Source organism: Molothrus aeneus, chromosome 3 (genome assembly GCF_037042795.1).
Source record: "Molothrus aeneus isolate 106 chromosome 3, BPBGC_Maene_1.0, whole genome shotgun sequence".
In the NCBI taxonomy this organism is placed as follows: Eukaryota; Metazoa; Chordata; class Aves; order Passeriformes; family Icteridae; genus Molothrus; species Molothrus aeneus.
The window spans coordinates 47,149,822-47,162,355 of NC_089648.1; the positions used below are offsets into that span (position 1 = coordinate 47,149,822).

The 12,534-nt window shown below is 40.1% G+C and overlaps 1 protein-coding gene across 1 annotated transcript in view; it reads right to left on the reverse strand.

Annotated features, from left to right (window-relative positions):
- Positions 1-6,585, reverse strand: part of ADGB (androglobin) — a 99,689-nt gene extending 93,104 nt beyond the window's left edge. The window contains exon 1 of the mRNA XM_066546830.1: positions 6,532-6,585. The gene's annotated coding sequence lies outside the window, so the exon portion shown is untranslated. The remainder of the gene's footprint in view (positions 1-6,531) is intronic.
- Positions 6,586-12,534: the final 5,949 nt, after the last annotated feature.

Here is a 12,534-nt window from a genome sequence, read left to right on the forward strand (position 1 = left end):
TTGAGGTTAACTGGTGGTGGTGACAGGCCAAGTGAACAGACTGCCACAAACAAGGGGGCTTCCAGTTTTCCACCAAGTCACAGATTTGAAAGCAAGTAACATCTACATCCAATTTGCAGATCAAATTTCTGTCTGATCAATGTACTCTTCTTCCAGCAGCAAATGAATAGGCATTATAAGGCTATAAGCTGAAGTTAGACCCAGATATAAGAATGCTAAGACTGCTTTTGACACTAAAGTTTGATACTCAAGTATCAAGTAGAAGAATATGAACTGTGCAGCACTGCTTCTTTAAAAACCTCTTGTGCCTTCTGTATGGCACCTGAACAATTAACCAAGAGCTAAAAGTCTCTGCATGGCAGAGCATGCCAGTACTTCTGAGGATTTAGGCCAACCCATTTAAAAAGCATTTTGCATGCATTGTTAAGAAAATCAGGAAATCCCATTTCTTCCATGGTGGTTACAGAGAATTCACAGAAGATAAAGACCATTCTGCTTAAATAGATGAATAATCCCTGGCAAACAGAGTCTCTAACATTATACTTTAAGAATGCTTTCTCGTTTCAAAGCACACTTATTAGTATTTTTCTTTTGACAGTGCATTTTCTGCTATCCAGTTCTGCTGAAAGCTGCTTTTCTCCATCACACCATTCTTTACACTGTTCACTGCAATAGAAGTCAAAACTCCTCTTTGCACAGTCTGATTGTACAGTCTCCAACCCAGGGCTCATGGAGTGTTTGCCTGTAAGATTCTCTGACAGTGCTTTGAGTTTCATGGAAAGAAAAACCTAAAATGAAAATCAGTAGGGCGTACAGCATTTAGTGTGATATTGCCACTAGTAAATTACTTAATATTTTCATGCCCATGAGTCCGTGAAGTTTGAAATCTACAGATCAAATAAGCTGAGCTCTCAGAGGTTCCTTGTTTTAATTAGAATTAACTAGGAAAATTAATTTGAATACATAATTTTCTAATTAACATGTAATCTAGTTAATAAAAAATTAAACTTATTGGTCAGCTTATATGCTATTCTAGTATGCTTCTCATAATTACCTGGGGAAAAAAAATCATTATCTCAACACAAAGCACGAAACTAAAAAGAAAGTTAAAAGTAGAAGGGAGTAAAAAGTGTCAAAATTTGACTATGTAAAGTGTACTGCGTTTACTGAAAAAATTTTGATTAATGAAGCACAGGTACTGAAAGCAAAAGCTTCACTTTTCTGGTCAGAAATTCTAGGTCTAATTTAGAATTATTTTTTTTTTGTGATACTAACAAAACTACTCCCCTCGGAAATATGAGTTACTTACAAAAAAAATAGACAATGAAAATAAATGAAAGGTTCTTTCAAGCTTAAGAAAGACAAATCAAAAACTTCAGGAACATCTCTAGCTTTTTTCAGGTTAGAATTTAGGTATTAATACAATAGTACAGTAGTAGAGCTTGCAGATGGTCAATGATGCAAATAAATAACTTCTGAAGAACAATCATGAACCTAAGATCACAACACATTTATTCACTAACACTGCTATGTCTGGGGAAAGTACTTATGTGCAGGATGGTACCACTTGCTCAGCATTTCAATTGGTTAAATTTTAAGGTACATAGAAACTTTTCCCTTCAGTTATGCAGCTGGATGTCCTGGAATCCTGGGCCATCACAGGTTTATGTTGTGCCTAAATTATTTGAGAGAGCAGGAAATGCCTTCCAAAAGGCTGCAGACAGGCATTCAACCCAAAACAGTTGTTTATCTTGGGATTGCAATTAACAGTGTGCTACAGGAGACCATGATCTCAAAACATCCTCAGTTTTGTCAGGAGTAGTAACAGTACTGCAAACACAGTAGCTGCAAACTGGAGATGAACAACTGCTGTAGCTCAAGATACACCACTCACAAGGTCTCATGAAGCCTTAGCTGGCTCTGGTTAGAAAGGATCTGAACTGAGCTGTTTGAGACAGAAGAGCCCCACAAGTTATCAACAATCAGCCTCGTAGTAAGAGTTTAAAATCTTGTAATATGTTACCAGTTACAATTGTCAAGCAGATAATGAATGCAGTAAAGGTTTAAAATTTTTCATTCAAATCTTCACCTTGTGAAGTCCAGTGAGTAGCTGTACTGGGTTGGGCTAGGTTTGAAGTAAATCCTCAGAGCAGCTTGTAGGGGGGATATGTTTTAGTTTTGTGATGGAAATAGTGTCAATAACACAGTGATATTTCAGTTATTGTTGAGCAGTGACTACAAAGAGTCAATGCCGTTTCTGCTCCTCACACAGCTCCACCAGCACCTAGGCTGGGGGTGCACGAGGAGGGACCAGAGGGGACTCAGCCCAGACACCTGACCCCAAACAACCAAAGAGAATTTCCTTACCATACGTTGTCATGCTGAGCAATAAAAGCTGGGGGAAGAAGAAGGAAGCACATGTTTGGATTGATGACATTTTTCTTCCCAAGTCAGCATTACATGTGATGAAGCCCTGCTTTCATGGGGATGCCTGCACACCTGCCTGTCCATGGGAAGCAGTGAATGAATTCCTTTTCTTACTCTGATGTTTACCTATTAAGCTGTCTTTATCTGCAGGAAGTTTTTGCATTTTTATGTAGATTCCTGCCCTCATCCTGCTAGGGATGAGCTAGCAAGCATTGTGGGTCAGAGCTGCCACATGGAGTTAAACCATGACACTTGAAGCTAATTATATTTTTTAAAGGCCCAGTTTCTAATAAATTGGGCAGAATTAACCATAAAATGGGTACACCTAATAAAAAAAATGCAAAATCAGGGCTAGTATGTCTTTTGTCCAAAACATTCACTCTGTTTCAAGTCTTCAGCAGAAGTTGGTTATAAACCTTCAAACCACACTCAACTCTGACTGTAGCACATGCACAGTCAAAAACAAGCATAAGGACCTCCACACGAATGTAACCAGTTTTTACCATAACACAGCCACCCCTTCTCTCAAATAAAACACATTGCACCATATGTTGCAAGTCAAAGATGTACCACTGGTCCCCTTGGACCACAAACAGGAGAACAGGAGTGCTGAGTGGGAGAATGAGTGACCTGTAGCCCAGCACCTTGTCCCAAACAATACTGCAACTGAAAACCTTTATGCAAAGAGCATAAAGGCATATCTAGAATATCTGTCAAATAATTTCATAGACTATAAGTATTTTTAACAATAATGCTCAAGCACTTCCCAGGCTTGATGTAGTTGCTATGTATTTATATACTTTTCAACAGGTTTCTTTTCTGCAGGCTTGTTCACTGATTCCATGTAAATTTTTAGTGCCCATTAAAACTTACATTAACCAACATGAGATGTCCACTAAAAGCTTCAAGTTCAATTGCCATGCTCTTACCCACAAGTCATGAGTTCTTACCATTCTCAATTTTCAGCCTATCTAAAAAGCCCAAACCATCAAAAAATTAATCTGGTCAGTCTATATTCTCTAAACTACCAAACCTAAAGAACAGCTGCTGGCAGTGGATAAAACCTCAATCACAAGCCATGGCCGAAACCTTATTCTAGGCCCATGGGAACTGAAGAATGAACTAGCAATTCCACTATTTTTTTCTGCTCTTATTCTCCCATCCATTAATCTTAATAACAAACATTAGGTAATCCAAGGCATTGGTGCAGCAACCTGCTACTGATTGCAATCAACCAGGCATACAGCTAAAACATAATTTCTTCCAGCCAGTGCAGGCTTCAGCCTGTCTCTGCTGGTCCTTAAGGATACATCAGCAGTACATTTTAGTTAGTGATCTCTTTAAAAAGTACTCCAGCATTGCTCTGACCTTCCCCTATATACACTGGTGACCTCTGTCTGTGCCACAATTACCACAATCACTTGCCTCTCTTGGCACTGACCATTAACTCCTCATTTTTGTCCCTAATAGCCCAAACCCTAATTGTGATAGCTGCTGATGGCTTAATCAGAAGATTGGGCTTGATGGCATAGAGCTTCATCAAATTAATTTAAAAGCATTTTAATTCATTATCCATTCTTACTAGCCAGAATCTCTTCCAGTGATCAAAGACATCAATTCCTATTCACCATAGCTGTTGAAACCTGGGAAAGATCAGATTCTCAGTAGCCTCTAATGGTGCAATTCAGAAAAGCTGTAAGGGCAGCAGTTCTTTTGAGCTCTTCAGCCCATCATCTCCAGCAGCTGCCTAGCTCCTGAGGGAATTGCTTTCTAATTAGAAAGCAGTAATGATGAGACACCCAATGGAGTATCCTGCAGAGACCCAGGGGAAGTCTGGCTAGCAAGTCCAGAGGAATTTTCTTGCCTTCTCCATATGTTTCTGAGGTCCCACTCTAACAATGCAATATATCCACCCATAATCCTGATTGATTTTCCACAGTGCAGATGTACTGTCCTAACTGTTCTAAACACTTGTGGGGAAAAAAAAGAAGCCTGATTTCACTCGAAATTGAGAAAAGTGATATTAAGGTGATCAAAATACATTGCACAGATGTTTGTACACATTACTCTCAGAGGATTTCTGCATTAATTTTATCCACAACAGATGAAATTATAACACTAATTCTGTTTGGTAAGTACTAATAGATTTCAGGATTTTTTTTACAAATTGTTAAAAGAAAAATTAGTATTTTTCTTTGTTCTATTACTTATATTTCTATTTAGTATTTTGATCATTAGAGACATATAAAAAACAAGTCACGTTTGCTATCAGGAGGACAGTATTAGTCAAAAGACAAAGTATTTCTAACATTTTTGTCCTTGCAACTGCAAGCTTTGTTCTAAAATAAAACAGAAAATCTATCTTGCAATTACAACAGAATACTAAACTTACAAGACAATGTTTTCTCAGGCAGGCTCCAAATATCCATTTCTCTTTCAAATACAGGAATAGTTACATTACTTATGTTTTCATAGATTTAGACAAAATTTTTACAGTAATTGTCTCTGCCTCATAAACATCCTGAACAAGCTGGGTAACAGAATGAATGAATATCAAAGAGAATCAGAGAATATTCTGAGTTGGATTCCACTAGGATCATCAAAGTCCAACTCCTGGCCCTGCACAGGACATTCAAAGAGTCACTCCATGTGCCCAGGAATGCTGTCCAAATACTTCTTGAACTCTCTCAGGCTTGGTGCTGTGACCATTTCCCTGGCCAAAACAGGAACAACAACAGAGTTACTAAGCAAAGGGTGCAGTGGGGAGAAGGAACTAGATACCAGCAGCTTGCAACAGAAAAGTTGGCAAAATGGGAATCAAGGTGTGAAATATAAAGTAGAAACATGAAAACATAAGAAACTATTGTGTAGTAAAGGCTGTGTAACTACATATGAAATAAGCACATAGGAGCATTTGAGATTGACTTCAGGAGAGAAATAAGTGATACAACTGAAACCTTCATGTATGGCAGAAAAAAAAAAAAGAAGCAAAGGCCATAAGCACATACATGAGATACCTTTTTCATTTGAATCCCAACAGCCTCATGAATTCAGGCTTACATTAGGATGAGAAACCTGCTAACACCATAGAAACAGAGCTCACAAGGCAAAACAATGAGAGTGAATGTCAATATTCTCTATTTATTTATCTTTTCAGGGAGAAATAGACATTTACACAGAAATATACAAATTCATACTAAACACCCAGCAAATAGCAAATAATTTAAAAATAACTCAAGAGATGCTACTTACACAGATAGTTAAGAAATTAATGGGAAAAATTATTTTCTTTATCATACTTGCTTTCCTCAGATTCTTTGTAACATAAAGCAAACTTTCCAGACACTAGGAATTTTCTTTCCTTTCTGTACGGGAAACTGATGTGCTATAGCCGTCATTTTTTTGCCCCCAAAACTGCACTTAGTTTGGTTCCTCTCCCTGATGAAAGTAGAACACCCCCACTCCAAAATTATTGTCTTGGTTGACAGGTTCGAGGTTCTTTTAAACCCAAAATCATTTCAGTGAGCTCTTAACTTCTGATGGCTCCCGAGCAGCAGCTGAAGGCCTCGTTCCCCTTGCTGTGTGCAAGGTCCGAGGTCTGCGTGCCCAGCCAGGGATGCTCCAGGACATGCACGGCACCGCCGGGGCAGGACGGCGCTGCCCGGCAGGAGCGCCCCAAGGACCGCAGAAGGAGGGAGCACAACTTCCACTCGAGCTGGGCTCCCGGTTTGAACAAACAAACAAAACCCCAGGAGCAACCAAACTCCTCCTCGGCTTTAGGAACCACTTTTACTGAAGCCCCCACGCGAGCAAGTGAACTTTCTCAGCGCAAGTTGTTTGCCCGCACGGCGCTTACGGGCACGCACCCGTGTCCGGCCGGTGACACGGCGACAGGGCCGCCTGGCACAGGTGCCCGCATGGCACAGGTGCCCGCCGGCCTCGACGGCCGCCTGGGCCGGGCCGAGGCAGAGAAGCCTCGGGGATGTTCCCGGCCGGCCGCAGCAGCCCAGGCCGGGCACGGCGATGCCTCCATCCCGTGTCGGGCCGGCCGGCGGGGGCTGCCGTCCTCCCGCGCCCACCCTCCCTCTCTCCCGGGGCTCTCACCTTCTGGAGGAGGTGCCGGCGCCGCTGGAGATCTCCTTCTTCTTGCCTGCCTTGGAGGCCATGGCCGCGGGTCGGAGCCGCCGCGTCCGCAGCGTTGCCGGGCGACCCCGCGGGCCGCGGGAGGGGCCGCGGGCGGCTCAAGGCGAGGGGCCGGGCCCAGCCCCGGGGAGCCCAAGGAACGGCGTGGAATGGCTTTGCGGGCAAAGGTTTGGCTTGGAGGGTAACAGATACCGCTTTCTGCGGCAGCCTCAGGAATCCGTCCCAAGAACGGAGTTCGTCTGCTGGCCCGTGATAATCAGCTGTGAGAAGCTGTCGACTCTGCCGAAGACAGAGAGGCGCTGGAGGCCCTGCAGAGAGACCTGGACAAGTGAGGGGACTGGGCGATCACCACTTGTACCAAGTCTGGCCAAGACCAGTACTGGATTCTGCACCCGGGACAGAGCAACCCCGGATGTATGGACAGACTTGGAAACAGGCTGGACAGCAGCACTGCAGGAAGGGACCTGGGGGCCTTGGTCCATGGCAACTTGACTGAGAGTCAGTTCTGCCCTGGCAGCCTAGAGAAATTTTAGAGCTAGATTATGCAAGTCTTTCTTTTTAATTTCAGAATGAGGCAATTAATTAGCTCCTGCTATGAAGCCCATGATTATCAAAGTGAATACTGTTCCACCAAGGTCAGATAAAATTAGCATTAATCTGCTGGTTTTGAATTCAGCAGATAGTTTACTACAACTTCGTTTATAAGAAGACTTTTTCAGATACATTCCAGAGACTGCACTATTGTTAACAAGCTCCTCTTTCTAACACCATATTTGCTGTTTCCCAATCTGTAGTGAATGATGGAAAATTCTTGATAAAATAGAATATACTTTGCCTATTCATATTCAAGCTTTTTCAAACATAAAAATCAATGAAAATCTATTTGTCAAATTGCAGAGGGCATGAGTAGATTAAAAACATGAGGAAAAATAGGCAGATGTTGCTACATCTAGAGGCTTATTTTAGACAAAATTCAGATCTTGATTTATATCAAGATGACAGGCAGCCAGATATACACTCATAAATTTCAAAGTACAGAATTCTTCCACAGCTTGGCGTTTCCTTCGGCGTTATGTCCAACAGCATCCATTTTAAACAAGGTACTTTGGGACACTTCTCACTTGAGAGCCAAGTAAACATTTCAATTTTATTTATTTCTTTTCAAACTGAACAGCTGGTCTTCTTTTCATACAATTATGCTATCAAATATTGATTAGGGCAATAAATAAAATAAAAATAGGAGAGAAAGAGGTGAGTTCAAACATCTGGATACACCTCTTCAGTACCAGCACAGGGCTGTTCACCTCCACACCTTGCTGGATGCTGATGCAAACTTATAGATGGGGGACAGGATTCAGTTTGTGTCTCAGAATGCAGATAAAAACACCATGAAAATTACAGACTTTCTATTCTTCTGAATCCCCTTTCCTATACTTACTGGACAGAGAAAATACTATGGAAGAGTATCTATGAAACATACATATAAATGTAAGAGGCAATTATGAAAGTTTTCATAGTAGGAAAACTACTTTCTTGAAAGAAGGAAAACTTTTCCTTCTTGAGGGAGAAAAGCTTCCTTCTCCTTTTCCTTCTTGAAAATTTCCATCTTGAGGTGACCAATGAAATTTGCAGCATCCCAGCAAATAAAACTTTAATATTAAACTTCTGTGAAAGACAACATAAAAGTAACTGAAGTTTGAGTGCCTGGGGTGGTGGAAGATAATAAATAAAAAATAATAAATAAATAATAAATTTTAAAAAAATCAGAAAAGCATAATCAAGTACAGAGGCTTTAATTCTTTGCTCTGTTAAATGATAATTACTACATAGGAAATTCAGAATGGACCTGACCTTTACCATACAATCCTACAGTAAGTTTGTTTGCTAAGTGATGGCATTAAAAGAATGTATCTATGTGCTTTGTGAAGGAAAAACAAGATCTCAAGTTTAACATCCATCAAGTTACATCTCTTTATTTATGCAAGAAGTTCATTTAGAATTCCATAACCTAACAGCAATGACAAGGACAGCTTGTTTGGAAAGAGAAATTAATCTGAATTTCAAACAACCTAGTTTTCTAACTGGCAAAGAATTTCTAAGGTCACATTGGCTGTTTCACTAATGTCTCAAGCCCTGAAGTATATCTGACAGACACTCCCTGAAGGGAAGAAATTGTTAAGGTTGAGGCAGCTGGCAGAAAATGTGGAATAAATGCACAAGACAACAAAACAAGTGTAAGGAACTTATTGAGATGTCACTAAACAAATACTAAGGCAGCATGTACTGATTAGCAATGGATGGATGACCTTCTGGTCATCATTCTTCTAAGGTACCATTCAAAAGACCAGCTTCTTTGTTTTTCCCTGAAAGCATCACAGCAACAGCTACAGCACATACAAATCACTTACAGGAAAACAGCCTTTCAATCTTAACTATTTTGTATTTTTTTTATTGCAATACATAGTAGCTGGAGAGAGTAGAAAGAGAATAACTATGAACAGCAACACTACCAAAAGCCCTCAGGGGTTTTGGAGCTCAGACTTAAGTCTCCTCTGATTTTACAGAGGGCACAAGGACTTCAGAACAAGAGAGTAAAAGTTTTTGCCTTAAGGAGTGTGGGACTGGGGCAAAGGAGAACGTGTAGAATAAGTGATGAGTAGGCTAAAGACACTCATTCCTCTCAGACATGCCAAGTGACAGGATTAGAATCAATGTGAGAATTCAAATATGAGAAATTCCTCTTTAAAATAAAATTTTATTTTATTTTTAATTACTGTCAAGCTGGTCAAACACCAGAATAGGTTTCCCAGCAAGAATGTGGAGTTCTTTATCAAACAGGGCATGATCATGAGCAACCTGCTCAAGGTCTGAGCAGAGGTGTAGGACTACACAGTCTTTCAAGGCCACTTCTAACCTTACCCATTCTGTGGTTCTAGGAAGACTTCTGTGAAAAAATGGGTTAAGGTCAAAAGCACCTAGAGGCTTCTGTAAGAAGAGATGCTTCATTTTCAAGCATGAGGTTGCAACAGTCACAAGATTAAAGGATTTTTGTGTTGTGTTTTTGAGACTTTTTTCCCATGTATTTTTATCAAATGATAGGAAAATCTAGGTTCTGAAATTAATGCTTTTAACAGATTAAAAAATCCCCATTGCCCTTTAACTTCCAATACTCTCTTTTATCTGTTTGCTAAGTGAAAGAGTGGGTGGAAGAGTTGTAAGGAAGGTACAGGTCAGTGGGAAATAATGAACAGAGGAGGACAGCAGTGCAGACAGTGAAGGATCAGGAAAAGAGTGAAGGGTGATCAAAAAAAGAGCAATTGTGAGTGGTGAACGGTAAGGCCGGAGAAAATGAAAACACTGCAGTATGTGATAAAGCCTGGGAGGAGCAGTCTGTGCACTGTGTCAGGAACAGTCAGTCACTGAGGCCAGGGAACAGAATTTGAGCAAAACCATCCTCAAACAGATGGACTGAAACTATGCAGGCAGCCCTAGTCTGTTAACTCTTAATGTGAGGCTAGGGAGTAAAGGAGATTATGAGAGTTTTCTTGGGTAAACTGATGGAATAAGACAAGATGGGGGAAATATGCAAGATAGCCAGTTGCATAATAGAAAATAGTGTTTGCCTAAGCACAGGACTTCACTGCCATTTCAAAAATATCTATGGTAAAACACATCTGATTTCGTCAGGGACATGATTTTTCCAACATTCCAGCCTCTCTTGAATTTGACACACTGCCAGAAAGGTGGGGTTCATCAGAGTCCTATATTACTATTTCCACTTACCCTTTTTTTTTTCTTTATTTGCTAGAGCACGTTCTATCACATTCTCATGCTATAATCTCATTTTGGAGAAAACACAGACCCAAAACACTCCGCTAAATATCAAGCAACTGTTTTAAGTCCAATTTAAATACAGCAATACCATCAAGTCCCATGGGAATGCTCAGGATAATAAATTATGTAAAAGTGTGAACTGAGGGCCACCACAACTTTGATCATCTCTCCACTCTAATATAGGGGTAAAACATTATCCCTATGTATTATCCCTGTGTATGCCCCAAGAGCAGGCAGCAGAGGAAAATCAAAGTAGCTCACAGAATCAAACAGAGCCATTGCCTTTCTTTTGCAAATTTACATTCAATGATACAGGAATATCTTTCTATGTCAAAAGGAAAGGCTTTCTGGGTTTGATACAGTGTGAAAACCCTATCTGAAATCTGGAGTTAAATAAGACAACTGTGATTCTCTAAGTATTGGAACTGTTAAAAATTCAGATATGGACAGAAGAAGTAGTATTACCTTTTTAAAAAATTCTAGATATTTGACTAAAAAGATACAATGAAATTGTGACAGAGCCTTAAGGACAGAAGGGTATTTTTTTTAAATTGAGAATACACAGTCTTAATGAAGTGTAAACTACAGAACTGCAGAACCTATTAAATCTCTTAGTACTTTTACTTTAGTATTTTGGTTTTAGCTTTTTTTTATAATTAAGAATATAACCTTTTTTGCAGGGAATTTAAAAAGTTAAGTCTTCTTGTTTTAAGTAAAGGCATACAGCAGATCACAGCAAATCCTTTTTAACAGTGATTAACTTTAGTGTGTTTTAATTGTGGCTGCAGTTGTATATGCAGGCTAAAAGCAAAAAGCTGTACTATCTGAAAAATGCAAAATGTAAGATTGCTGCATAAATATGTTTTAATAGAAATGTGATTAACATTCTTCATGAAAAGTTAGAAACAAGACCATAAGCTGATGTAAGATGTCTTCTAACTTGTTTTAACCAAATAAAAATATATCGTCTTCTCTAAATAACAAAAAAATCTACAACAGTTTACATTCTCTAACTTCTGAAACTCATAAAAATTACATAAATTATTGTCACACTTATGCCATCATCCATATGCCATAGCTCTAGCCATTTGAGCTCTACATTGTCAGATATAATTGTGCTTAAAACAATAACCGAATGAAATGAAATAGCATCCTGGTGGACAATCTGACAGAATGTTCTTGCTCCTTAAGCTATTAAATAAAAGAAAGCAGTGATTTTGGGGATCTTGTGGCAAAGTGCCTTTGAAAACAAGAATTCTTTAAGTTTCAAGCAAAGTAGTTTCCTTGTGTGGTGGGTTGACCCTGGCTGGACAGCAGGTGCCAACCAAAGCCACTGTATCGCTCCCATCCCAGCTAGATGGAAGAAAGGAAATATAACAAAAGGCTCATGGGTTGAGGTAAGAGGCAGCAATCACTCACAATTGCTCTCATGGGTAAACAGACATGATTGAGGTAAATTAGTTTAGTTTACCACAAATCAAATTAGATTAGGATAATGAGAAATAAAAACTAAATCCTAAAAACACCTTTTCCATCCCCTGCTTCTTTCTTGAGCTTAACTTTACCCACAGTTTTCTCTGCCTCCTCCCCCCAGTGGGACAGGGGGATGGGAAATGGGGGTTTGCAGCCAGTTCATCACATACTGTCTCTGCTGCTCCTTCCCTCTCAGGGGAGGACTCACATTTCTCCTGCTCCAGCATGGGGCTTAGGAGGATCATCCAGAAACTTCTTCAATGTGAGTTCTTCCCCTGGGCCTTCCATGGGGTGCAGTCCTTCAGAACTGATTTCAGCTCCAGCATGGACTCCCCCCAGGGTCCCAAGACCTGTCAGAAAACCTGCTCTATTATGGGCCCTTCCATGGGCCCATCAGATACATCAGAATACATCAGAAATATACATCAGAAAATTCTATACTGAAAAAGTCATTGTTTGTGTCTGTTTTCCACATATTTTTCCAAATCAAAGGTTTTGGGTTAATTAGGATAGGGTTTCATGACTAGTTTAAGTAACCTATACACTTCTGCATGAACTGCAGTGTCATTTCTCTCTACCAGGGAGACACTACCATTTCCTTCCTCAGGCCAGTCTTTTCTTAGTTTTCTTGTTCTGCCTGGATCAGCTTTCCCAATC